The following is a 26,695-nucleotide window of genomic DNA, read 5'->3' as shown; positions in this document are numbered from 1 at the left end:
ACCTTGAAAGCATTCCATTACCAGCACACGCCTAAATGCACAGAGGCAGTCACCGGCGATCCTTCCAACATGACATTTTATGGGTTGTTCCTTGCCATGAGTCACCCCAGGTAAGTTCACCGGTTTTAGCTGTTTGTACCACACCTGCGGTTTTTATTTACCATTGCTAAATTTGCGGCAAGTATCGCTGTCACTACCTGATAAGCTGTTGAAGGGTTTGCTACATCATTTGTGGAGGTTACGCAAGTAGAACTTGTGAGCTGGCATTTGAGCGTGGTTGATCCAATCTGGCTGCTGGGGTGGTGTATCCAAATGTACTTGTCTCATGCAATGAGGATGGATGCAGGATAAGTTACCCAATGGTATCTTACCTTGGTAGACAAATATACAGAGAAGTGCTGAGCTAATCGTCTGCCCACCTACGTGGAAGAGAAGAATTTTACCACTATCCTACCTCCAAGAACATATGTTAGGGTACAGCCAAGGTCACCTCCTCGAAAAGGAAGCTACCTTATAAGGAATCGGACCATTGCTTCATCCAGCTCATCATCGTCTCCACTGACTGAGAGTGGATTTCCAGGATTTCAGACAGAGGTCTCTTCCAGCCCATTGAGCCTGGGACCTTCTGCATGCAAAGCAGATTCTCTACCAGTGAACTACAGTTCAAAGACAGGGTTCCCAAGTGTGTGCATGCAAGTGGTCAGCTGGAGTGCCTCTACTCCTGCAGCAAAATAAGTCTTACATGACTCAGATTTCTGTTACCAAACACTTACACAGCACAAGGTCGACCCACTTTATACTTTGCTTCGTTTCCTCTCGATTTGCATTACTCATCCCCCTCCTGAATGCTTATACCCTAAATACTTCTGGATAGTCCTCATATCCTCTCTTAGTCACTGTGTCACCAGTTTATATGACCCCAATTCTAGCCTTTTTGCTTGCAAATCAAATCCCAGAGGTATAAATTTGCTTCTGCTTTCCAAATCATCCACCACCACTCTGTTTACCAGTAGAAGCATTTGGTTTTCTGGTCCTGTAAGGCAAGTAAATGACAAACCTAGACAGCATCTTAAAAAGCAGAGACATCACCTTGCCGACAAAGGTCCGTATAGTTAAAGCTATGGTTTTCCCAGTAGTGATGGATGGAAGTGAGAGCTGGACCATAAAGAAGGCTGATCGCCGAAGAATTGATGCTTTTGAATTATGGTGCTGGAGGAGACTCTTGAGAGTCCCATGGACTGCGAGAAGATCAAACCTATCCATTCTGAAGGAAATCAGCCCTGAGTGCTCACTGGAAGGACAGATAGTGAAGCCGAGGCGCCAATACTTTGGCCACCTCATGAGAAGAGAAGACTCCCTGGAAAAGACCCTGATGTTGGGAAAGATGGAGGGCACTAGGAGAAGGGGACGACAGAGGACAAGATGGTTGGACAGTGTTCTCGAAGCTACGAACATGAGTTTGACCAAAATGTGGGAGGCAGTGGAAGACAGGAGTGCCTGGCGTGCTCTGGTCCATGGGGTCACAAAGAGTCGGACACGACTAAACAACTAAACAACAACAACAACAAAGGCAAGTAAATGCATTTTGGTGAGTGGGCAGGAAGATCAGAGCAAAGATAGGGAGGAAACTTTTGCAGCATCAAGTCCACATTCCCTCATGGACAACCGCCCACAAGCCACATGCCAGCGGTGGGTGGGGCCAAAGGCAAAAATGGGCAGGGCTAAATGCAAAAGTGGGTGGAGCAAAGGCTCTTGCTACATTCCCACCATGCGTAAGTCAGAGGTTTCTATACACCCACCCACACAGGTCTCCATCCAAGAAAACAAGAGGCAGCATTACTATTTAAAGACACATTCCTGCCAGGCAAACACAGTAAGGGGGGTGGCCACAGTGGGGAACGTATTGTGCGTGCCTACCAAGTCTGCTGTCCAGGTTCCAGCTATTGATATTTTGACTATTGTATGTTTTCAATTTTTGGATTGATTTTATTGTAATTGCATTAAGTATTTCTATTGTGTCTGCAAGTCATTTTTTATGAGTAAAGTGACTAATGAATAATGAGGATGATGTGCAACCTCAAGCTCCTCGCTGCCCTTTCTTAGGATTCTCTACCTTTCCACAAGACTTGGACCAGGCAGCCTTCAAGCAAAGGGCTGCCCTCTGTAACGCAGCAGACTTAGCCACCCCATCAATCCCTGTCTTGAAGAGCCATTCCCCTAAAAAGAGAGAGTTCCTTCAATGGCTGCTTTTCTTAGGATACCTCCTCTCTCTCTGAACCAACCCACTTCTGTAGCGATGGCATAGTGGTTTACTTATCTCACCGCAGCTGACTGCCAGGGGTTGGAATTGCATGTGAGAATCAGCTTTGGCAGTGCTAATATGGAGCATAAAGATTCAATGCTGACCTCAACAGACAACATGAAAAGAGAAGTCCTCATTCTCGCAATGCATTCATCTATTTAGTTACACTTCTATTCCATCTTTTTTTCCAGTGAGGCAGTGTGCAAAGGTCTCCCACGCCTCCATTTTATTCTCTGAACATCTATGTGACGAAGGATAGGCCGAAAGGTCATTGCTGCCAAGTTTTCCCTTTTCTCGCGAGGAAGCCTATTCAGCATAAGGGAAAATCCCTTAAAAAAAGGGATAACTTGGCAGCTATGCGAAAGGTCACCCAGTGAGGTTCACAACAGAGGGGGGATTTGAACTTGAGTTTCCTCAGCTCAGCCCACTGCTCTAACCAGTATACCACACTGTCTGTAGTACAGAAATGATATTTATTTGCTATTATAATGCATATACCAGCCATCTTCCTAAGGATGGGTTACATCAAGAAACAAATTACAAACCCAAAGTCTGGATGCAGCAGTTCCCCCCCCCCTAGTATATTCAAGGCCTGATCCAGTGGATCAGGGGGAACTTATTTCCCTGTAATTATCACCCCTGCTAAATCAGGGCAATTGCTTGTTAATTACTGCTCTACTTTTTTAAAAATATTGCATCACTGCTATTGACCACAATTACAAGAAAGCCTGGTATCTTTCCCAGACTGTGAGTCTATAAATTACTGATTACTCTCTCACGGTTTAGCAGAAATAGTAGTGCTTTGTGGGGAGGGCCCCAGGGCCTTAAAAGAGGTTTGAATATTACCAAGCCGGTTTACAGGAAGTCTAGATTTGGGTTGGAACTGCCATGCACAGAGGAATTTGAAACAACACACACACACACACAGAGAGAGAGAGAGAGAGAGAGAGAGAGAGAGAGAGAGAGAGAGAGAGAGAGAGAGAGAGAGAGAGAGAGAGAGAGAGAGAGAGAGATGAAGGATCAGGCACAAACCTACACTTCTGAAAACCAGCACTGGAAAGTTCCTCTTTCCTTGTTCCTCCTTACGGCTCACTTCTTTTCAGTTAATAATTGGTGTTCTCTGCCTGTCTGACCTTCTGCTTTGAAAGATTTAAAGCTAATTTGCTTCGTCCCAAGTTGCTGTTCTCGTTGTTATAAAAGTTATAAAACAGAGAGCCTTCCTTCTTTTGCATACTGAACCTTCCGTTCTTATGGATTATGTGCATTCCTACATTGTCCTTTTATACGTGATGTGCAGCCAGTACTGCAATCTGCTCCATGTATAATAATCCAAGAGAGGGACAGCTCTATCAATGTTAATGAGGTTTCCAAGGATCAAAATATTGTGCTAGCTAAACAGGAATGTTGGGTGGATTAGCAAAAAAGTAGGAAGGGACAAAGCAGGATCAGCTGCACAATGCAAAAATAAAAAAAGGATGGGATGCACACCGACACACACACCCCAGGGATATGTCTAAATCCCATGCATGTATAGATCCTGTGCATCTCCCCATTTGCAATTCTGCCCTTTGAACAATACACAAGAGCTGAAACTCCCCCTGCTTCTCTCTCTATCTCTCCTCTTCTAAGCATATTCATTGGATGTTTCCAGACCATGTTTATTGATGGATGCCTGCTCATGAATGCAGATACCGGTAGTATCAGGATCAAAATGCCAGCCTGCATCCCCCCCTCTGATTTAATCTAAATATTTTAAAGCATTGGTAAACTGCTTTATAAAAAACCAGCACTCTAATAGGTATACAAAAATGTAAATAAACAAAATAAAATAGTGTCCTAAACACCAGTTTTTTTTAAAAAAACCAGAGATCAGTTAAACTTGCATTATAAAAATAGGAATTCAGGAATAGTAGTCTAGTCTTATGGGTCGTGGAAATCATGGACAAAAAGAGATGCCCAAAGTAACAGGTGGCTGGTGCTTCACTTACGGTAGAGAGAAGGGCGACAGAGAATACAGGGGAACTTGCAGAAAATATCTAATTTTGAGTCACCAGAATTTACCCTTTCTGGGACAAATCTGGTAAGGTGTTGTTTAATATCTGTTGCCAGCAACCCATTTGCAATACTGAGCTCTCATCTAGTCTAGAAGCACATGCATCTCCTCACCAACTGGTTCCTTCTAACACATGAAACTACCTGCAGCAGCAGGTGGAAATTCAGACCATACCAAGGATGCACACCCCCAGGTGGTGGTGGGTGGTGGTGGGGTAATTCTATACTTGTTGGCATAGGCAGGTATGCTGGCTGGTATGCTTAAAGAGTTGGCTTCAGTACAGCACCACAGATTTAAATTACAGTACTTGTGTTTAGCTCCACTTCCTCCATGTGTGAGTCTCTGTAGTGCAATACATTATAAGAAGTTTGTGGCAAGATGGTTGTGCTTTGTTTCTGATTTCCCCAATCTAATAGTCTGGCTGAAGACAGGAACAGAAAGGCATAGCGGTCCTTCTCTCGAAAATACAGCTATTGTGGGCCGCAGTGTGCAGCACAGAAGAGGAAATGCAAAGGAGAACCAGCGCACTAAAGTTTTAGAGAGTTTCTAATAGATTTCCAAATGGCAGGAAATTAACAGGCTTTCCATGAACATCTGTTCTACCTCAGGCTCAAAAGGTGGAAGGCAAATGCTATCTTGTTAAATTCAACAGCAGGCAAGGCTTATTCCTCAGCGTCCATGCAAAGGTTTGTATATTTCACCTATTAGTGACTTGTCATGTTATAGGGCAGCAGAATGCAACATCCTCTTTTTATTCTTTAATTTATTTACTAGGGGTACCGTCTATTAATATACACTGCCAGGGCCAGCCTGGCCATGAGGCTTTGGTAAGGCAGTCGCCTCAGGCGGCAGGCCGGGAGGGGCAGCAGATCTGGGGCCCAAGGAGTGCGCCATTCACCATTTCCTGCGCTCGTTGTCCACCGCCTCCAGCGGCCACTGCTGCCACCACCTCTCCAGCTTCATGTTTTCTCTCCCGCCTTCAGCACACCAGGGTTTCCCCAGTGGAAAGGGGGCAACAGCGGCAAAGAAGGAATCAGGTGGCACCATTTTCGGATTTGCCTCAAGCAGCAAAACCTCTCAGGTTGGCCCTACTCCAGAGGATGACGAACTGATAGAGATTGGGAACAACTGCATTACAGCATAGAGCAAATGGCTTAAATATCATACATAAAGGTAAAGGTAAAGGGACCCCTTACCATTAGGTCCTGTCATGACCGACTCTGGGGTTGCGCGCTCATCTCGCATTATTGGCCGAGGGAGCCGGCGTATAGCTTCCAGGTCATGTGGCCAGCATGACAAAGCCGCTTCTGGCAAACCAGAGCAGCACATGGAAATGCCATTTACCTTCCCGCTATAGCGGTTCCTATTTATCTACTTGCACTTTGATGTGCTTTCGAACTGCTAGGTTGGCAGGAGCTGGGACCAAGCAACGGAAGCTCACCCCGTCACAGGGATTTGAACCGCTGACCTTCTGATCAGCAAGCCCTAGGCTCAGTGGTTTAACCAACAGCGCCACCTGGGTCCCTAAATATCATACATATATTTGAACAACTACTAGCCACATTTTGGGTACAGGTTTCCAGTTTAAACAGATGACTATGTTTTTATGTCTAAGAGAATGCAGATCTGTTACGTACAGCAGGGGTACCTCTGGAAATGCGGTGGTGTGGTGCTTCGATTGAAATCAGATCATAAATGGTAGCCAGCAATCATGAATGAAGCTTCTCTGCAATCACTGGGAACAGCAAAACAATTAGTGCACTGCTAAATTAACATTAATGTTAATATCTAGCCCCTACATCTTATGAGAAAAATGCACACATTAACCTTGTAATGAGGTTGTACATTGTGGCTCTGATAGGACTTGGAAATGGGAATCATATCACTTCCTTCTCCCAGTTATAAAAATGCACATTATTCTCAGAGGAATAGTTATGTTTAGTGCTTTTTTTCTTAAAACAATGTTTAGCGGTACTCTTATTTTCCTACTCATATTGAAATACTGCCCCTCAATGAGGCCAAAATTACATCCATAAAATGTTTAGGGGTATGCCCCCCCCCCCCGAAAAAAAAGCGCTGGCTGTGTTTGTTTCTACAGCAAAAGCAACATTTGAATCTTTTAGCACAGGCATCCCCAAACTTCGGCCCTCCAGATGTTTTGGACTACAATTCCCATCTTCCCCGACCACTGGTCCTGTTAGCTAGGGATCATGGGAGTTGTAGGCCAAAACATCTGGAGGGCCACAGTTTGGGGATGCCTGTTTTAGCAATTTATAGGCCATCTCCAACTTGGTTTCCTTCAGAGGTTTTGGACTACAACTCCCATCTGCCCACACTGACTTGAGCTCCTCGGAGGAAAGGTATGAATGAATGAATGAATGAATGAATGAATGAATGAATGAATGAATGAATGAATGATGCTGTGTTCTGTCCAGACTGTGGTCTGGACTGAGGTATGGAGGATTCCACCCTGGTCTGAATTCTGTAAGCTTGTGTGGTTACATAATGCTATCGCTGACAATGAGTCAACCAGACTCTGCATTACTACTGAGTCATGCTGATACAAGGGTAAACATTTATATGCAAACACATTACACACTTATTTCCACTCAAAGTGGTAGATTGCATCTCCCTTTGAAAAGGTGGGGGGGTTGTCATCTCTTTCTTAGGATGCACATTATTCTCAGAGGAATAGTTTTATTATATCTTAGGATAATAATAATAATAATAATAATAATAATAATAATTTATTATTTTTACCCCACCCATGTCACACATTAAAAACTTCCCTAAACAGGGCTGCCTTCAGATGTCTTCTAAATGTCAGGTAGTTGTTTATCTCTTTGACATCTGATGTGAGGGTGTTCCACAGGGCGGGCGCCACTACCGAGAAGGCCCTCTGCCTGGTTCCCTGTAGCTTTGCTTCTCGCAGTGAGGGAACCGCCAGAAGGCCCTCGGTGCTGGACCTCAGTGTTCATCTTTTGAACAGCTCCATGGTGCTATGCAGTTGTTACTCTTGCAAACTACAAGAAAAATGCAACTGACTTTCCATTCTAACAGGGATTTTACCCTTCTTTGTGTACACCCTGCTGTGTGCAATTCACACTAGTGGGTGTGATGTAGCTGCCGTGGATGGTCTGGAGCCATTTGAAGCTGAGAACAAATTTGTTATAATCCTTCTGATGGGTACCATTTTGTGACTCCATTTCTTAAAACAAATATTTTAATTAGCAGTGATGCAACACACATACACATGGCAGAGAGACATGTGTGCATCATAAGACTGCGGTGACATTGTTTTAAGGCTCACAATTTGAATTTGTCATTGTCCGTGTCAAAACCCCACTCTTTTAAAAAGATAAAAGTGTAGCGCTAAAGCATTTACAACTGGGCTGGTTTCTTGGCAGGGGGAAGGAACTTTCTGCAGTCTAAGAAAAACAGAAGAACTACAAGGAAAATTCTGGATTCTGATGACTGGCTGACAGTGTTATCTGGATGCCCCATAAAAAGTGAGGGAAGAAAGCGCTTTGCTGCTGTTGTGGAAAAGGGTGCGGGAAGCTCTTTCTGTGTGTCACGGTCTGGTTGGCGGGAGGTAGCAGTCCCGACTCAGCACGTCAGGACCAGAGGCAAGATGGCTGAGTGGAAGCAGGAACGGGAGTCCAGGTGGTGCAGGGCTGAGGGCTCAGCAGCAGGCAGTCACAGAGTCAAGGAACCGAAGGTCGGGGAGCAGGGTGTAACAAAGGCGAAGGTCTGAAGGTCAAGGAGCAAGGCGTCGGCAAGGCAAAGGTTGAAGGGTCGAGGAGCAAGGCATCGGCAAGGCAAAGGTCCAAGGAGCAAGGCGAAGGATCAAGGAACAGAAAGCCAGATGCAACAAGGCAGGGATTGTGTTGCTGTGGCAAAGAGCTGAAGGGAAATGCTGAGCTTTTATCCTTCCCAGCTCTTGCCACCAGGTGCAGTGAGTTATCAAGTGGCCTCACCTGAGTGGCCACTCCTTGCTTCTGCAGCACAAGCTGAGGCAGGCCCCAGTCCTGCAAAGCACTACAGGCCCCAGAGCCTGACGCCTGCCCATACTCCTGACACTGTGGATGCTAGTGGGCAACAATCCTTGCCTCTCAGGGGGAGAGCCTGGGTGAGTTGGAGAGTGGGGATGAAAGGTATTAAGTTGTTCAAACGCCACAGAATAGGCATCTGTTGGCACAGAGTGGGGCCTCTCCGAGTGTGAGGGGCAGAGTCAACAGCACCAGGAAAGATATGGGGAAGTATTCAACTACCGTTTTACTCACCAACCCCGCCTTCCATCCCACAACCCCCTTCACCAAAGCAACCCTCTTCTTTTACTTCTCACCAAAGCCATCTTTCTTGCCAAAGCCACCTACCCCTTTCCTTTATACCTCGCCAAAGGCACTTCCTCCCCCAGTCCTTGACCTCTGCAGTTCACCTTAGCTGCCCACAAGCCTGGTTTGCCCAACTACCGGTACTTAACTCATTCGCCAGGGTGAGCCACTCACTTGCCTGCCTGCATCTCCATTTCCCCTCCTTGTCGGCTTCCCTCGCCCTACTTTGACTTGAGGGTCCCGGCACCCTCTGCAGCAGCAGCATGACAATTACAAATATGGTATGGGCTTATCTGCACTTACCTTTTTTCCAATGATTTCCGTTTGTTCTGATTCAGCTTAAAAGAGTGGGTTTTTCACTTTTCTGCGGAGAAAAGTAAGAGCAGGTAAGCCCAGAGACAAGTACTTTTAAATCCAGTTTTATGGAACAGCCTACACTGAAATGATTATAATACCACAATCATATTGTGAGTTGCATTGCAGGGTACGATATTTTCCAGGCTGTATTTCAGCAAAGTATAGATGCGAATGTGACATGTAGTTGGATGCTTAATAATTAGGTCAATTTTTGCAAAGGTAAATCAATGTTATGTACTACCAACAGCTCGAGACTGACATTTTAATGAAAGGTCAAAACATTTGTAGATTAATGAAACTATGAAAAGCATAATTTATCATTTTTGGACTGTACATGCTAGGTATTTTCAGTGCAAACTGATATGCAGATCAACCACACAAACACAAACGGCAGGAGACTATCTCATATTAAATATATGAAATAAAGGCTGGCTGCCTGGAATTTTACTCTCTGTCATTAAAAAAAATTAAATAGAGGTAATTGTATTTCAGCATAATATATTCTGATTTCCTAATACATGTATATGTGACTGTTTTAACAATTCTTATTTATTTAGATACTTATAAACCACACTTTCATTTTTTAAAAAAAAATGCAGCAAGGCAGAGTACACCCTACAAAATTACAGTAGCAGCAATAAAATTGCTTACAGTAAAGCATCAATGAACACCAGCCGGTAAAAATAACTTCACGTTGTAAAACCCGGTCTGAATTACGATCTGCAATTTATGTATGCAATTGTTTTATATATGTTGTTATTGAATGGCGAGATCGCTTTGAGATGCATCAAGGAAGCATTACATAAATGAAATAAACAAGTGTAAAAAATGATAATACTGTAATATTATCCCCTAAGGCCATTACCAAGACAGGCTCCATCTGTCCCCATAAAGCTTTTGGTCCAGCAGAAGAATCATGTTGGGAGAGTAGGAGGATTTCCCAATTTTTTCCCAATCTCTGCAGACCCCAACACCATCTCCCACACTGATATGGAGTATTCACTAAGTGGCAACAGTCACATCCCCCTCTCCAAGGAAGAAACATCCCCTGGCCCTGAACAGAACTCTGCTCCCCACTGGTAGAAGCCACATCTAGATCCAACACAAAGTTTACTTTTGATTGCGGTCTATTCTAATGGGTGTATTATAAACCATAGCTGCCAAGTTTTCCCTTTTCTCGCGAGGAAGCCTATTCAGCATAAGGGAAAATCCCTTTAAAAAAGGGATAACTTGGCAGCTATGTATTAAACCCATGCATAGCACTCTCTCTCATTTAAATCAACAAGACGTAGTGCTTACCTTTATTTGCATCATGCTCTAAAAGACTGCAGTGATAAATACGCCCACTTTACTGGCACTTACTCACGAGTAAACAAGCTTAGGATTGTGCTGCATTTGACTAAAATAGGAACGACTACAAAAGAGTTAAAACATTTATTACTTATTCATTTTTTTCGCTTTTTAAAAAGTCTCAAAGCAACTTACAATAGATTGAAGTAGATAAAGGTTTTTTTTATTGATCTAGTAAATACTGGAAAAAAGAGGTGGTGTCATTTTTTTTATTTGAATGCCCTTTAAAATATGAGTGTTCCAATTGTGTGTTTTTTTTTTAAAAAGAATAATAAATAAGGTGGGTTTTTTCATGAATGTAATTAGCCACTGAATGCATAGTCTAATTAAGGGGAATAGAAGCTCTTAAGCTGCAGATAATTACACTTGAGTAACTTCACACAAAGGAGGAAGCTGTGGTTGTGTTCAAGAGGATTAGTCCAGTGAGTTCACTTGGTGTAACAGCTAAGCTCGAAGTCTACAAACATACTTTTGATTTGCATCTAAGGTGCCTTAAAGATCAGCAGCAATTTGTAAAAACTTCAGTGCGATGAAATATTAAATCGATGCTTTCTTACCCCCACCCTGTCAAAATATCTCTTTGTGTTTTACAGCTGTGCCCTGATTGCAGGGGTGTCCACTGGATATTGTTACAGCTGACAATAACATTGTCGGTTACCAAGTAAGACCATGTCAGAATAAAACACCTGTGTTCAGAGATCTGCAATGGATGCTAATTTGCAAGTAGGCCAAGTTCAATGTGTTACTATTAGTATATAAGGCCCTTAACAGACTTTGGGGCTAGTTTCATACTCTCCAACACTTCTCCGATAAATTAGGGACTGCCACTCTGAGCACCTTCCAACATACACATACATACAGTATATAAAAAAGTTAATATAAAACTTGTTGCATTAAGTACCATCAAAAGAGAGCAGGACACGGAAGACCATTAAGACCAGAGCATATAATCACATAGCTGTGCTAGCAGGGAACATAGGATTCTGTGCACCAACTGACGCTGTATCCCAGGAGTTGTCAACCTGGTCCCTACTGCCCTCTAGTGGGTGTTTCAGGATTCTAGGTGGGCGGTAGGGGGTTCTACGGCACAAGCTGAATCCTCCTTCCATCGACCACTGGTGGTTGGTAAGGAAATTTTACCATCAAGAAAGATGCATTAGTGGGTGGTAGGTATAAATTAGTGGGATGCAGGTAGCGCCATGGTCTAAACCACTGAGCCTCTTGGGCTTGCCGAACAGAAGGTCAGCGGTTCGAATCCCGCAACGGGGTGAGCTCCCGTTGCTCGATCCCAGCTCCTGCCAACATAAGCAGTTTGAAAGCACGCCAAAAAGTGCAAGTACAGTGGTACCTCGACTTCCGAATGCCTCGACTTCTGAAAGTTTCGACTTACGAAGTCGGCAAACCTGGAAGTATTTTCGCCGCGCACGCGTTCTGCGCATGTGCAACATGGGCGCTTCGACATCCAAAGGTTTCGACTTACAAAGAGCGCCGCGGAACGGATCGCCTTCATAAGTCGAGGTACCACTGTAGATAAATAGGTACCACTCCGGCATGAAGGTAAACGGCGTTTCCGTGCGCTGCTCTGGTTTTGGTGTTCCGTTGCGCCAGAAGAAGCTTAGTCATGCTGGCCACATGACCTGGAAAAACTTTCTGCAGAGAAACGCCGGCTCCCTAGGCCTGTAAAGCAAGATGAGCGCCGCAACCCCAGAGCCGTCTGCGACTGGACTTAACTGTCAGGGGTCCTTTACCTTTACCTTTTAGATATAAAAAGGTTGACTACCCCTGCTGTATCCAGAGGGAAAGGGATAAACTCTCTGCCTTTCTCAACGCAGTGAGAGCAAGCACAAATGCAAAACTGAAGTATCCAATTACAATCTTTCTCCTTAGATAAAATCTATGGTTTGTGCTTCCACCTGATTATTTGGACTATGTGTGATGAGCCCCTTAGAACTGGAGCTTCAAATTTCATTAACAACGTTTGGTAAAAATAAGCTGCATATGAAATGTCACCTGCTGCTGGCTGAGAGACTTTCAAATGCACCTCACTTGTGTGCAAGAGGTTTCGGATGCTTAAATGAGCACTGAGTTCTTCATAATCTCTGTGCAGTTTATGCAGAGGGAGCATTGTGGCTGTTCCAATCTGTCTCAGTCCAGCACTGAATAAAATGATGGTAACCCTCAATCAAGATAAACAAATAACATCATTCTGCATGTGGATGTGGAGCTTATTTATTAGTAGTAAGCAGAGAAAAATGCTTTCAGATTCAGTATGTATAAGAACATGCTACCAATTCCTCTCTAACAGAAAGTAAGAAATCTTACTGAATTAGTTTTGGTATTTCTGCAGGTCTGAGATAGAAGCAAGTCCTTAGGTCATTTCAGCTAAGCCTGATCCTATACATGTTTGTGCAAGATGCAGCCGCCATTGAGTTTAATTATTTTCATGCAAAAGTTTGCAAACGATTGGAGAATGATTGACTAGTTTCAAGCCAATGTTATAATTCTTGGCAAATCCTCGTGAGCAGTGTAGGAGTAATGGAATAGTATATCTTGGCAGATGGCATAGCTGGCTGGCTGGCTGCAGCGCACTGTGTTACAGATCCCGCATGTTATTCACTAAACTCAAGTTATTATCAGCTCTTTGTAACCCCAGAGCAGCTTGCAGCAGTGCAGATTTCTGCTTCTTCATTCAGGAAGTGGGCTGTCTTCTAGAGAGATTCTTTCAGGTTTGGTGTGTGTGTATTCGTGTGTGTGTGTGTGTGTGTGTGTGCGCGCCTAAAAATGCAAAAAGGAAGTCAGGTTAAATGTCTCTTGGTTTCTCCAGTTCTGCAAACTAGTGTTAAGAAAATACAACAGGTATTTCTTGAACTGCAACACTTCAGGGCTGAGAACAAAGCTTTAATTCCTTCCATTTACTACTATTTCTAAGCCGCTCTTCAGCACCGTAGCTTTCCCAAGACAGTTTGCATGAATAATAAATCCAGAGTTTTATCAATATCCAACATTAAAAGCAAACAATTCCATTTACAATGGAATGAGCCAATTTAAGTAGCATCTTCCAGGTTCATTCTCTGCCATGTCCAGGTTGGCTGGGAATATCCCATGTCTAAAATCCTGGCCTGCAGAACCCTCCCCAGGCCACACCCCTTCTTCTCAGGCCACACCCTGTCCACCATTAACATGTGGCCGTTATAACATTGACCAGAAGGGAATATGATTCTTAGGCTGAAAAGAGATTCCTCATCTATAGTGTGGAAGCACTGAGCTAGGGCCCCTTTTTGTAGTGAATTCATTATATCAGTAGTTACTTAGGTAGCCGTGTTGGTCTGAGTCGAAGCAAAATAAAAAAAAATCCTTCAGTAGCACCTTAAAGACCAACTAAGATTCTGTTTCAAGTGTATCTGAAGAAGTGTGCATGCACACGAAAGCTCATACCAAAATAAAAACTTAGTTGGTCTTTAAGGTGCTACTGAAGGAATTTCATTATATGATTTATGCCCATGATTGTATCAAGGTGGCTATATACATACTGTACAGTATGTGATCCTATTTGCCCCTGCAAAAGGTTTGGGGCAGCTACACCAGTTCATTTACAGTTACTGCAGGCCCCATAACTTCCTGCTGAAATCCTGTGTCATATCATAAATGTTGGGCTGGGTTCTTTTGTCCCACTTTTGTCATGCTATAGCACAGTAATTCCCTTCCAAATGGCAATAATGTGGTAACATTGTGGAAGCATCGCATAACAACTAATAAAACGGAATGCTGTGTGGGTGGCCCAGTATAAATCCCCTATTAATTGCATCAAAGACATGCTGCAGCTGGGGAAAAGACCTGCAAAACAAAAACAAAAAAACAACCCACCAGTCTAGTGGTAGACCAAAGGTTGACTCTGTATGAGTCAGCTTCTGGTGCTCCTTCCTAGTTTACCAGCTACTCCTTTCTTTCATTTAAGCAAGAAGCTGCAGGTTTTAAGGCACTACTTGAACGTCAAAACAACTGCATTTTCTGTTCTGGATTTCCCCTCCATGCATTTCTCCCGTTGTTGTACATAAAAAAGAGAGAAAGAAAATCCAATAACAGCCATCTATCTCTCCCGAGGCTATAAGGCAAAGCTGGACAAAAGCAGCAGAAGAAGAAATGAAACAAAACATGCATATCGTACTTCAAATGCTAAAAGCTGACTTTCCTATAAGTTCATATTCATGCATTAGGAAAGAATGAGAGAAAGAAATAATTGCAGGTATAGGACTTAAGAAATTTACCAGACAGACTGGAGACAGCTTATCTCTTTGATCAACAGATACTGGTTTTAAATCGCAGTTTATCAAGCTATATTGGAGACATTTACGCCTCATGATGAATGCAAAAAGTATTTTATTCTATCCATTTTGGGGTGGGGGGTGGGGGAGAAAGTGAGCTGGTAGGAGAAAGAAAATGTGGGTTTCTCACCCCCCCCTTTGAATGCAAGATTATGCAGCATGTGCCACATCCTCTGAGCCCTTTCATTACCCAACATGATATTGGATAACTGGCAGGGGGGTGGAGAGAAAGAGAGGGAGTTAATGAACAGAGGTAACAATCTTTCCTGGGCGTTTCTGCAGAACACACATGAGCAATTTTGATAGCTGTTAGCATAAGCATCCAGTTCATCCAGTTTGTTCATATAATTCAGGTATACTACATGTTTTGTGAGGAATGCCTTCTCATTTGCTGAATTGCCCATTTATGGCCACTAGCCCTACCAGAAACATATTGAGTACCCCATTAGGCCAAATAAAGGTACGTATTTATCACCTCAAAATCTGCACCGCTAAGGAAAACAACATGACAGGTTTCCTGATCCATGCCTTCCATTGTGACAATCTATCTTCTCCCCACAAGTCTCACATGTTGTGTTCTCTTTTTGGGGACCCACCCACCTGTTTGGGAGTCAGAAGAGGCAACAGCATCAGTCTATCATACTGACTTCTCCACAGGTGACGGATGGATCCAGCAGAGCTGAGTGGAGAGACACTTCTACCAGTGGAGGCTGGACCATTAGGGCAAACCCCAGTCTGTCCTCAGCCATCCCTCAACCTGCCTGCCTTCTTACAGCCAGCCCAAGGGATGATGGCTGTCAGCTTCCTCTTGCTCCTTAGTATCAGTAATTGCCCTTGTAGAACTCAGCCAGGAGGATGGGGATAATATTACAATATAGCTGGCTTTTAGGGACCCAGGTGGCGCTGTGGGTTAAACCACTGAGCCTAGGGCTTGCTGATCAGAAGGTCTGCGGTTCGAATCCCTGTGACGCGGTGAGCTCCCGTTGCTCGGTCCCAGCTCCTGCCAACCTAGCAGTTCGAAAGCACATCAAAATGCAAGTAGATAAATAGGAACTGCTGCAGCGGGAAGGTAAACGGTGTTTCCGTGTGCTGCTCTGGTTCGCCAGAAGTGCCTTGTCATGCTGGCCACATGACCTGGAAGCTGTACACCGGCTCCCTTGGCCAATAATGCGAGATGAGCGCGCAACCCCAGAGTCGGTCACGACTGGACCTAATGGTCAGGGGTCCCTTTACCTTTACCTTTATAGCTGGCTTTGGCTGCCAATGGCTCTGGCGCCCCCTGCAGTTGACCTCTGTGCCTTCCATGCTACCAGGCCTAGCCAGCCCCAGCCTCCACTGAGCTCTGCCCAATCCAAGCCCCTCGGGGGGGGGGAGAGCAAAGAGGGTTTGGAATGCTTTGTTAAATCTGTGAAGGGTGGGGGTGAAGGCACATGCAGGTAAATGCAGACACTCGAACATGATAGAGCCCTGCAAAACACACCCATTTCACATGCTGGTGAGGCTCGTTTTTTGAACTTCTGATCAATGGGATTGTATGACAATTAGGAGGCATTCAACATAGCGCTAAGCAGGTTGCGCCGTCAAGACAAGCAATTCTGCTTCACAGATGGATTGCCCTCTCCTCCCAGTGCATGCTGGGGGGTTTTTTTGGGGGGGGGTTCTGCTACCCCACCCCAGCCAATTTGGGGTGTGCAGGGGGAGGAGAGGAAGGAAAGCTCCATTGAGGTAGCAGAAGTCATTGCTTAGGCTTCCACTGGTGGGGCTCCTTAACTGCAGCCATTATTTTTTTCCTAGCCCATCTTTAACTCAGGTAACATATTATTTGATTTTAAAACACTGCAGGCAAGCCATTCCAGAGTAAACAATTATTGTACAGCAACTGCAGCAGACCTTTCAGTAATGTGTAATGCTTTGGGGAGATGGGGCTTCAGCACTGAACCTTGAGATGACAACTGAGATGTTTAATGCATGCCCTATTTTTGTTTGTGTATGTTGGCAGATATGCAGAGATATGATTTCCTAGCAATGCTGCCACGGACTGTGCCACTCTACACAGAGGTAAGTCCCATTGAGTTCAGTGGGGTTTAATCCATGCCCAAAATTGCAACCTAAATATTTCATAGAATCAGTGCTGGTTTTCTGGTGGTACACACCGGTAGGTAAAAGGTAAAGGACCTCCCGGACAGTTAAGACCAGTCAAAGGCAAATATAGGGTGGGTGGCGCTGTGGTTGTAATCACTGAGCCTCTTGGGCTTGCCATTTGGAAGGTCGGCAGTTCGAATCCGCGCAATGGGGTCAGCTCCCATTGCTCTGTCCCAGCTTCTGCCAACCTAGCAGTTTGAAAGCACACTAGTGCAAGTAGATAAATAGCCACTGCTGCGGCAGGAAGGTAAATGGCATTTCCGTGTGCTCTGGCTTCTGTCACAGCATTCCGTTGCACCAGAAGCAGTTTAGTCATGCTGGTCACATGACCCAGAAATCTGTCTGTGGACAAATACACACAGTACCAGCACCTTTTCCCTCCCCCCTTCAGATCAGAGCCTTGCATCTCCTGCCCCAAACCCGCCCTCATTTTTTCATCACTTTCGTAACTGCAAAAAGTCCATTTCTTTTTTAAAAAGTGGATTTGTTGTGCTAGGTTGACATCTTATTTTAATTCTAAATTTCCTAGAGTGCGCTTGAATTGCTCCTGCAAAATACTGCCAATCAGGAGGTGCTCTTAGGCTTTTCATTTGGTTTCCAGGTAGGTGTACGATTCCTCCCTAAGGGTGCTTCCTGCTGATCTGTTTATTTAACATTCATCCTGATTTGTCAGCTGGGGGATTCAATGATGTGGGCTATTTTATGAGCATTCCTTCTGAGCCATTTGCAGGGATCATCGCAAGCATTATCCCACACTTCTCCATCACTTTCCTTATTGCAAAAAGCCCAATTATTTGATCACCTTGGCCTTAAGTACAGCTTGATATGGAAACAGGAGCATGTGATTATGTTCCCCTCCATGCTGTGAAAAGATTCATTTGCTGCTTTCAAGATCTCAAGCTGTTCTAAAAGTCACAAAAGCAAGCCAGGCAGTTTCGATGTTTCTTTATTTGTGATGGGCTGGCAGCCCCACCAGTAAGTGTGTTATATTTGCAGCCTGAACAAATGAGGTGAAAAAATGCAGCCCTACCAGCTCCACCCTCCACCATATTCATTTGTTTCTGTTCTAGTCACTTCACAGATTTTTGCTTTGCTTAGTTTAGAATTAGCTCTTCTCCAGAATTTATAAAGCAATGTTAAGCAGTAAGCACACTTGTATGCCTGCAGGCATGTCAAACCTGCGGCCCTCCAGATGTTTTGGCCTACAACTCCCATGATCCCTAGCTAGAAGGACCAGTGGTTGGGGAAGATGGGAATTGTAGACCAAAACATCTGGAGGGCCGCAGGTTTGACATGCCTGCCTTAGAGACTTAAAATGCAGTGAGTTCATTTCCCCCCTGCTGCTTTTTAAGTTGTGCAGTGTGCATATATCAGAGAGGGGGTGGGGATGTCTTTCATCCAACACACATGGCCAATTTTGTCCCCCCCATGGACCCCCCCAACTCCTATTCACGAAGCTGTCATCTGCGCTTCTATCCTCATCTGTACATGTGCAGCGGCTGTCCCAAATGCGCACTCCCGGCTTAAGTATAAAATGAATTCCGCTTAAGTTTTCTAGTTGGATCGAAGTTGATTTGGGGGGAAACGCACCAAACAGCAATATTTCTCAAGAAAGGATTGGTTTGATGCACCTTGTGGCATCTGTATGCACTTCCAAAACTAAAAATGGGATCACACTGCAGGGCCGTCTCTAGGCCTGGGCCGGGTGGTGCAATGCGCCAGGGCCCCTGGCCACCAGGGGCACTGCTGCGCCCGCCAGACAGCTGATGTCTGAGCCCTATGGCTCCGCCGTCGCCTCCTCTCCCTCGGCCCACGGAAATCCCCTCAGCTGCTGCCCGCTGAGCCGATGTCACCTGCGGGAGCAGCGGTGGTGGGAGCGGCTCCCGAGGGGCCTCCTCCACATCTGGTGCCCGCCGCCCCACCACCACCACTCCTGGGGCACAGGCGGGGGCGTGGCAATCGCCTCCTGCTCCTCGGGCCGCTGGGAGCGCAGCAAGTGAGCACAGGCGGAGGCAGCGGTGGACTGGTCAGCCGGCCGGGGAACAAGCGGTGCACTGCGGGACCCGGAATTCACCGCTCATGCTTGTTTCCTCCGGTGTGGATGGCGGCCCCTGGGCCACGCGGCCTCCAGGCCGGGGAGGTGGCGGGTGATGGGGAGCTGCCCACGCCCTGGTTGGGGCAGAGAGGGGTCGGCAGCGTGACCTGGGCTGGCAGCAGGACACTGCACAGCAGGTGAGGGGCAGCGGGAAGCCTGGGCTGGTGGCACTGGGACCCTGAGCCAGGGTGAGAGAGAGCAGCTTGGGGAAAGGGAGGGGGCACCGGAGGGACCTTTGCGCCACGGCACTGGATTTGCTTAAGACGGCCCTGGCACACTGGATGTGGAATAAATGGTGATGTGCACCCTAGAATAAAGGGAACCCCGGCCACTTCTCAAGAGCTTATCCTGCTGTGGGATAAACTTTGCAAGAGGCCAGCTGAAAGTTAGCCTGGATCAAGATTTACAAATTCTAAAATATATCACACCCTCCCTAGGAAATAGGAAAAGAGGATACAATATTAGTTAGGGTGTGTATTATGTGTGTTTTAGTTTTATGACGTATGCCTGTAGGAGTGGGATCTGAACAAATGCAAGTATTGAAATCCCTGACCTAGATTTCTTGGCTTGAATTTTCCACATGGATGAGGGTGTGGACCGCTGGGTTACGGAGTGCTGACAGTAGGCAGGAAACTATGAAGAGTGAAGCAGCTTAAATTTACTATTACAGGATTTTGAAATGTTGGCAGGCGTGAGTAATATAGCCTAAAATGCCCTGGTTTCACCTTAAAGATTCATTTGGGTTGTTTTATTCTCCTCTGAAGCCACACCCTGCTACAAACGTTTCTTTTAATGGACTTAAATAATATGCAAAACATGCATATTCACAAGGCACGACGTCTTTACCTTTGATCTCTGTGGTCTGTAAACCTTTTGCCTTTTTTCTTTAAACCATACCTGTTGTTAGCGGCAAAACTTGCTGTATCTGTAATGAATTCTTTCCAGGACGTGCAATTACTGTGTGCAAGGATGTCTGCCCACAGTTTAAAGCAAATTGTTACTCACTACAGTGTAGTAAAAAAAAATGCCCCATAAGCTCAGGGGTTTGGCTCCTCTTTTACTGTGTAGGTTGATCTGCTGTCCTATTTGCCACTGTCTTGATTTTGCCCACTAATTGGCTCCTTATCTAAAGCAAGTTGATTATACTCTCATTTTAGAGAGGAAGCAAGAAAGGAACAGATTCAGTCCTTAGATAAAAAAGAGAACCGTGGCTTTAAAAGGGTGGCGCTGTAAAAGCAAGTGTTTTTTTTAAACAAACTAAATACCAAGATTTTACATGAAAACAGAAAATCCCAATCTAGACTGTGTACACACACACCCATTTAATCTGTATTCAGTAATTTCCCCACTGCTGGTTTGGGAAAGTAGTGTACACATGTTAGCCACAATCCACATCTACCCTGTCATTTCCTTATGAAATGCTGTGTTTTGATCCAAACAGAGAAAAAGAACATCTTAGCTGCATTTTAAGCCAGTAATGTGCACACAGCCTTAGATACCACCTGGTGATTATGTCATAGAGTTAGGTCTAATGTGCAGTAGATGGGTCATATTCATATTTCCATTTGTCTGATAAATCAGGTCTGGCAATTTATATTTGCAATAAGACCCCCTTTTCCCCCTCAATACATAGCAAAACCTAATTTTACCTAAAACGATAAGGATTTCACGCAAAATATTTAAAAGTATTGTTAAGGTGGCACATCCTTCAACTTTATTCTTGATATCTGACACTGAAGCTGAGTCATCTACTGGTAGCTGAAACCAGGGATTTTACAGTGAAAGAGGGGGGTATTCAACTAAGTTTTACTCAGAGTAGACTTGTTGAAACCTATGAACATAACAAGTTAGGCCCATTAAGTTCCATAGGTTTACCCTGTTAAGGACTTAGTTGATTACTATCCTGTGTTTGTAATAGCTAATCTCTCCCCCTTACCTCTCAAAAAACCAAACACCATCTCTGTAGAAGATTTGCTGAAACAAAACCCACAATCTTACATGCAGCTGAATCAATGTGTAGTATTTATTAGCCAAATGGCATCCTGCCAGGATTCTGGGCACTCTACTCTCGTAACCTATTTAGATTTATAATGGTTGCCCTTATGGGATTCATAGCTAACAAAAAGGAAGCCTCAGCAAACCAGAAAGCATTTATATTTCTTGGTATTACTGGGGATTTGGAAATGGGTGGATCTATTCCTCCCTTCCATGAAGACATGAGCCCGTTTTAAAAAGTCTATCGTTGCAAGAAGACAAATGATGAGAGGCTATAAAAATTGCACCCGGCATTTGTGTGCTGGATAAGAACCGTCCCACCCAATGAACTGGCACCACCTTTGCTCACTCTTTGCTACGGGCCTTTGCTTTCTGTTGGTGTCAGTAGAGCCTCCCTGCCTTTGCCATTCTTTGAATCCCAGCCAGGAATTAATGGTAAGATGTGGTTAACCTAATTGAGTCTTGCCTTCGAGCTTTTGAGCCTCAGATTTGTTTACTGTGGAAAGAACAACTGGCTGTGTACACTGTACACTTCAAATAATTTTATAACTCCCTGCTGTCCAAGCCAGCAAGCAACGCTATCAGGAGTCAAGGCAACCTTACACTAGTAGGTCAGAATTTAGAGTTTGAAAGCTTCCTGAAAAAGTTAAACAGGCACGTCTTCCTTTCCAACCTTAAACAGGATTGCCAAACCACCTCCATCAAAACAATATCCTCATCTCCACACACATTAATCTGAAGCAGTTTAATTATTTTACTTGCAACAGCAGACAAATTTCAAATAGCTTGATGCTGGAAAAGCACAACAACAACAACAAGCACAACAACAACACCTTCCATCAAAGGATGGTACATTAAAATTTGGGCAGCCTAAGTTGCAATGGATGCGGGTGGCACTGTGGGTTAAACCACTGAGCCTTGGGCTTGCCGATCAGGTCGACGGTTCGAATCCCCGCAATGGGGTGAGCTCCCGTTGCTCAGTCCCAGCTCCTGCCAACCTAGCAGTTCGAAAGCATGTCTAAGTGCAAGTAGATAAATATGTACCGCTCCGGCGGGAAGGTAAACGGCGTTTCCGTGTGCTGCTCTGGTTTGCCAGAAGCGGCTTAGTCATGCTGGCCACATGACCTGGAAGCTGTACGGCGGCTCCCTTGGCCAATAACGCGAGATGAGCGCCGCAACCCCAGAGTCGGTCACGACTGGACCTAATGGTCAGGAGTCCCTTTAAGTTACAATGGATAAGATCTCAATTCAGCTGAAATTGATATCAAAGCTTAAAACAGAGAGTCCTGAAAAGAGGCGGTTTCTATTCTTAACTGGCACTGACTCTTTGAAATCCTTTGCTTAACAGCTTCTAAAATGTAGTGGCATATTTTAGCATACTTTGTAGTTGATTTTCATTTGTAATATTTTATTTCTTGAGGTTTAGAGTAAATTATGTATAGTGGTTTACTATGTTTTACAACATTGAATTTTTCTTGTATTTTTGTATTTTATATAGATGATGGTCTGTTTAGTTGTTAATTGTCTTATAGAACATGAAAATTTTCTGGGGTGCATGTATTTTTTAAAAAAATTAAGATGTTTTGACCTTTTTCAAATATGATGTTTAAATATAAACTGTCCACATTTTAAAATATTATTAACAATGTTTATTTCCCTAACAAAAAAATGCACATCTATGAGGTGCACACAGGGCTTTTTTTCAGGGGGAACTCATCTTTCAGGTACCGGTAAGTGTAATTGCCATTCTAAGAGAAAGAGGGACAGGCAAAAATACTTGCACAACTCTATCATCTAACAGAAGGGAATCTAGACAAAACATTAACCATGTGATGCTTACTTGGGCAGCAATATGCTCCAAATACAGTAATGCTTTTGCAATGTAAAATATGTACACTTACTTCAACATTTACAACACACCTTTATATAATTAAAAACATAATCAGATGGGGCTTACAAATAAAAATACAAAATTAAAAACAACCATAACAATAACACAAAATAAGCAGCCGTAAAAATAAAAAAAATCATCATGAAGGGTGCGTATTTTCTCTAAACATTAGCATAAAAGAAAACCTATAAAGTTATGGCACAATGGTACATCTCACCAGTGTTATTAAAAAAGGCAAATGGAAGCTAAGTACCCACGTGCTGGAAATGCCCCAAGCAGGAAGAGGCCCTGCGCCCTACCTAACCCATTTCTTAGATAATGAAACACACGGACACCTATATTTTGGGTTGATGGGATAAATAAGGCCACAACTTTATTGGTTACAGGTGTGAATGGTATTGGCTTAGGCCATAGCTGTCAAGTCTCCTGTTTTTCGCGGGGAAACCCCCGTATTTAAACCCGTTTCCCGCTGTTATCCAGAATTGAAAAAAATCCCGTAAATCCCCCAGATTTAGAAAGCAGCTCCTACCGGCCAGGGAGGCTCCTTCTGTGCATCTCTGGACATGTGCAGAACCGATTTTGGGTGCCACTCTGCCCATGTCTGGGCACCGGAAATTGGGCAGCACTGGCACCGGAAGTCGCTTCTACACATGTCTGGACATGTCTGCTGATCCCTTATTTTTCAATCCGGGAGTTGACGGCTATGGCTTAGGCATTGGAAGAGAACCAACTATATCTGACTCCTGCCCGTCATGCAGGTAGTCTCATAAGGGTCAACCACCAGTAGGGAGAGCCCACTGCAAACTTATCCAGGGTCCCTGTTGGGGTCGTGGCATGGCCTTAGTCCATAGCTGGGCTTCAGACAGGATTCACACCCTCGGATCACCTTACAAAGTTGTGATTGCTGCAAGGCAGGCGAAAAACACATGGCTGGTGCCAATTTGCCAAGTGGGAAAATTCCTACTTGGCCCCCTCAACAGGCGACCAACCGTAGTCTATAGCAAGACCAAGATGGCAATGCATGAAAATAGGGTGGGAGGGCAGGAGATCCGTCTGCAGGAGGCAAAAGGAGACACAGCCCCAACTGTGCGGGGATTTAAATCAAGTAAGCCATGCCCCCCCCGGTTGACCTGATTGGTCGGCTGTGGGGCGTGATGCAGCCGGGACTCCCAATGACGCGGGAGGCATCACCTCGCCCTCTGCTGTACATGGGGAGAGCTCGTGGCCAGCCTGCAACTCCATCCCCTTGGGAAGGGGAGCGGTCTTATCATATGTGGTGGTACCATAAACTAGCAAAAAAAATAAATATTTGGAATTTAATCAAGTGTCAAGTGGGAAAGATTGTAGTGTCAGTTCCTGGGAAAGATTTGCAATTCCTTGCTACAGTTACATGAATCGCTTGATAAAAATTGAGAATACAGAAAAGCTTTGTCTATGGTTAGATCAGGGGTATGTGTGTGGACATTGTATCTCTCCTTCCTCCGTAGGCTTTGGTGGGACTTGCAGTGGAAGAAGAGGGAGGAAAGTCCTTTTGTGCAAGAGGAAAACCTTCCTCTTCCACTAACAGGAATCCTCAGGTGGATCCCGCTCAATACAAGGGTTATTCAAAATACGATGTGAAACATCCCAGTTGCAATTAATCAAGATCCATACCAGGCATTGGCAAACTTGGCGCTCCAGATGTTTTGGGACTACAACTCCCATCATCCCTGACCACTGGTCCTGTTAGCTAGGGATGATGGGAGTTGTAGTCCCAAAACATCTGGAGGGCTAAGTTTGCCTATGCCTGATCCATACCATCACGTGGGTGGGGGCTAATTTGAGATAAAAGATTCTTATCACGCTACAAGTGTTAACAGCACAATCTTTATCTGGTCAGAAATAAATCCCATTCAATTCAGTGGGGCTTGTACCTAGGTAAATGGGGTTAGGACTCACTGTTAAGACGGTGTTCATGGAAGACAATATTACAGTGGTACCTTGGTTTATGAACTTTATCCGTTCCGGAAGTCCGTTCTTAAACCAAAGCATTCTTAAACCAAGGCGTGCTTTCCCATAGCAGCGGGGGACTCGATTTACAAATGGAACACACTCAACAGGAAGTGAAACATGTTCTGCTTCCACGGCAAAGTTCACAAACCAAAACACCACCTTCCAGGTTTGCAGCGTTCTTAATCCAAGTTGTTCATAAACTAAGCTGCTCTTAAAACAAGGTACCACCGTACTTGGCTAAGAGTGATTCCCAAGGAAGCAGCAGCAGCAGCCTTAAATAGCTTACCATTGCCAGGATCTGTTCTATCTATGTGAATAGCACCACTGCAGGTGTTAATGCAATCATTTCAGCAATGCTAAGCAAATTAATCACTAACCTGCTATTGTAAAGGGTGTGTCTATTTAACATACATTTAAACTCTCACTGGCTGTAATTTTTGAATCTATTACCATTGTACAAGCTTACAATTTTGTCCTCCATGCATCCAAAGTGGGCTGGACTCCACAAAACTTTATGACACTGTTGAGATGTTAGTCTCTAAAGTGCCATAAGCCTCTTTGCTGTTGTTTTTTTGATAAAAGTGACTTAGTAAGAAAATAATGTGGGAATTTGTCTTAATGGCTAAACTCACACATTTTGTAAGATTAAAAGAAAAGAGGCAGCAAAAAGACACACTGATCACAAACTGGTCTGTTTTAATTAATTATTGTAAGACGCCTCTGACAAATGCAATATGGTTTTCAACCAAAATTTCATAGTGATTTAAGATCTTCTATTCATAGGTTAAATGACTTTCTGTTAAATTGTGTTATATTAGTATTGTAGGTTTTTTTCCTGATAAGATGCGCAATTGTTTATGCTCGGTATGATTTGTGTATATTTTCAATTTTTGAATTTAATTCATTAATTTTAAATTTAATAGAAAATGAGAGGGGGGAAATTCCAGGATTATTAAAGACCAGTTGTACGATGGCAGGCTAAAAACATTCTCTCTTGGGAGCAGTACAAAGATTGGAACTGTACAATCTGAAGAGCCTTTTAAAAAGTGGGCAAAATAAACACCCTCCACTTAAAATTTGTACCATGCACCATAAGAAAATGCAATGAAACCAATTAACTCTGAGCCATGTAGAGTTTGGGCTGTTGGCTGGTCTAAAAAATTACTGGAAGCAAAGATTACCCAAAATCAATACTGACATTTCTAGTAATGATAAGATGCCACCCTTTTTTTTCTTTTTAGCTCCATAGTCATCTAAATAACAACAGCAAATCAGGGGTGATTATTAAGGGGGCATAACTTGTAGGAACCAGTTTATTCGCCCATTTAAGAGTTACTGTACTGAATAAACCTTTTTTTGTTTTCAGAATATGTAAAGCTTGGTGTTTTGTTTTTCTTTCAGGAATAATAATAGCAGTCATAAGATGAAGCACAAATTTTGGTGATGAGGTACGCTAGCTGCCTTTTTGCTTGCACTGTTAACAAATGGAGATGCAAATATTGTCTTCCCATCTTGGCTCCTGGAGAGGCAGTTCCATTGATATGCTAATAGAGTCTTTTCTCGGATTCCTGTGACCCAAGACTGCAGAAGCTTCAGCACTGAGTATGACCCAAGGAAGATATCACTTCTATATGGAAATTAGATATTTTCCATGATTATGGATTAGGAAACTGGGGCGGGTAGCAGCAAACTCTTTATAAAACACTGGATTGATCAAAAGATGCTTTTGAGGTTAAGTAATAAAAAATATTTATTTATTCAGTTCTCAGTCCTTGGCCAAAACGCCCCGAGCAACTAGCCATGGAAAGTACTGTACAGTTAAACTTTATCACATGAGACACTAATAAAATGAATGTTTTTCA

The 26,695-nt window shown here is 44.0% G+C and overlaps 1 long non-coding RNA gene across 2 annotated transcripts; it reads left to right on the top strand.

Annotated features, from left to right (window-relative positions):
- On the top strand, nt 1-26,695 carry LOC148685159 (uncharacterized). 2 transcript variants are annotated; one of them, XR_015951171.1, is made up of 4 exons: nt 1-110; nt 16,718-16,776; nt 17,390-17,461; nt 26,235-26,695. It is a non-coding gene; the product is annotated as an uncharacterized LOC148685159 (long non-coding RNA). The 2 variants fall into 2 exon arrangements; XR_015951172.1 differs by lacking the exon at nt 17,390-17,461.

The sequence above is a fragment of the Zootoca vivipara genome, chromosome 7, assembly GCF_965207765.1.
Source record: "Zootoca vivipara chromosome 7, rZooViv2.hap1.1, whole genome shotgun sequence".
NCBI classification, from domain to species: Eukaryota; Metazoa; Chordata; class Lepidosauria; order Squamata; family Lacertidae; genus Zootoca; species Zootoca vivipara.
The sequence above is the reverse complement of the archived record's forward strand: the minus strand, read 5'-3'. Positions and strand labels throughout refer to the sequence as shown.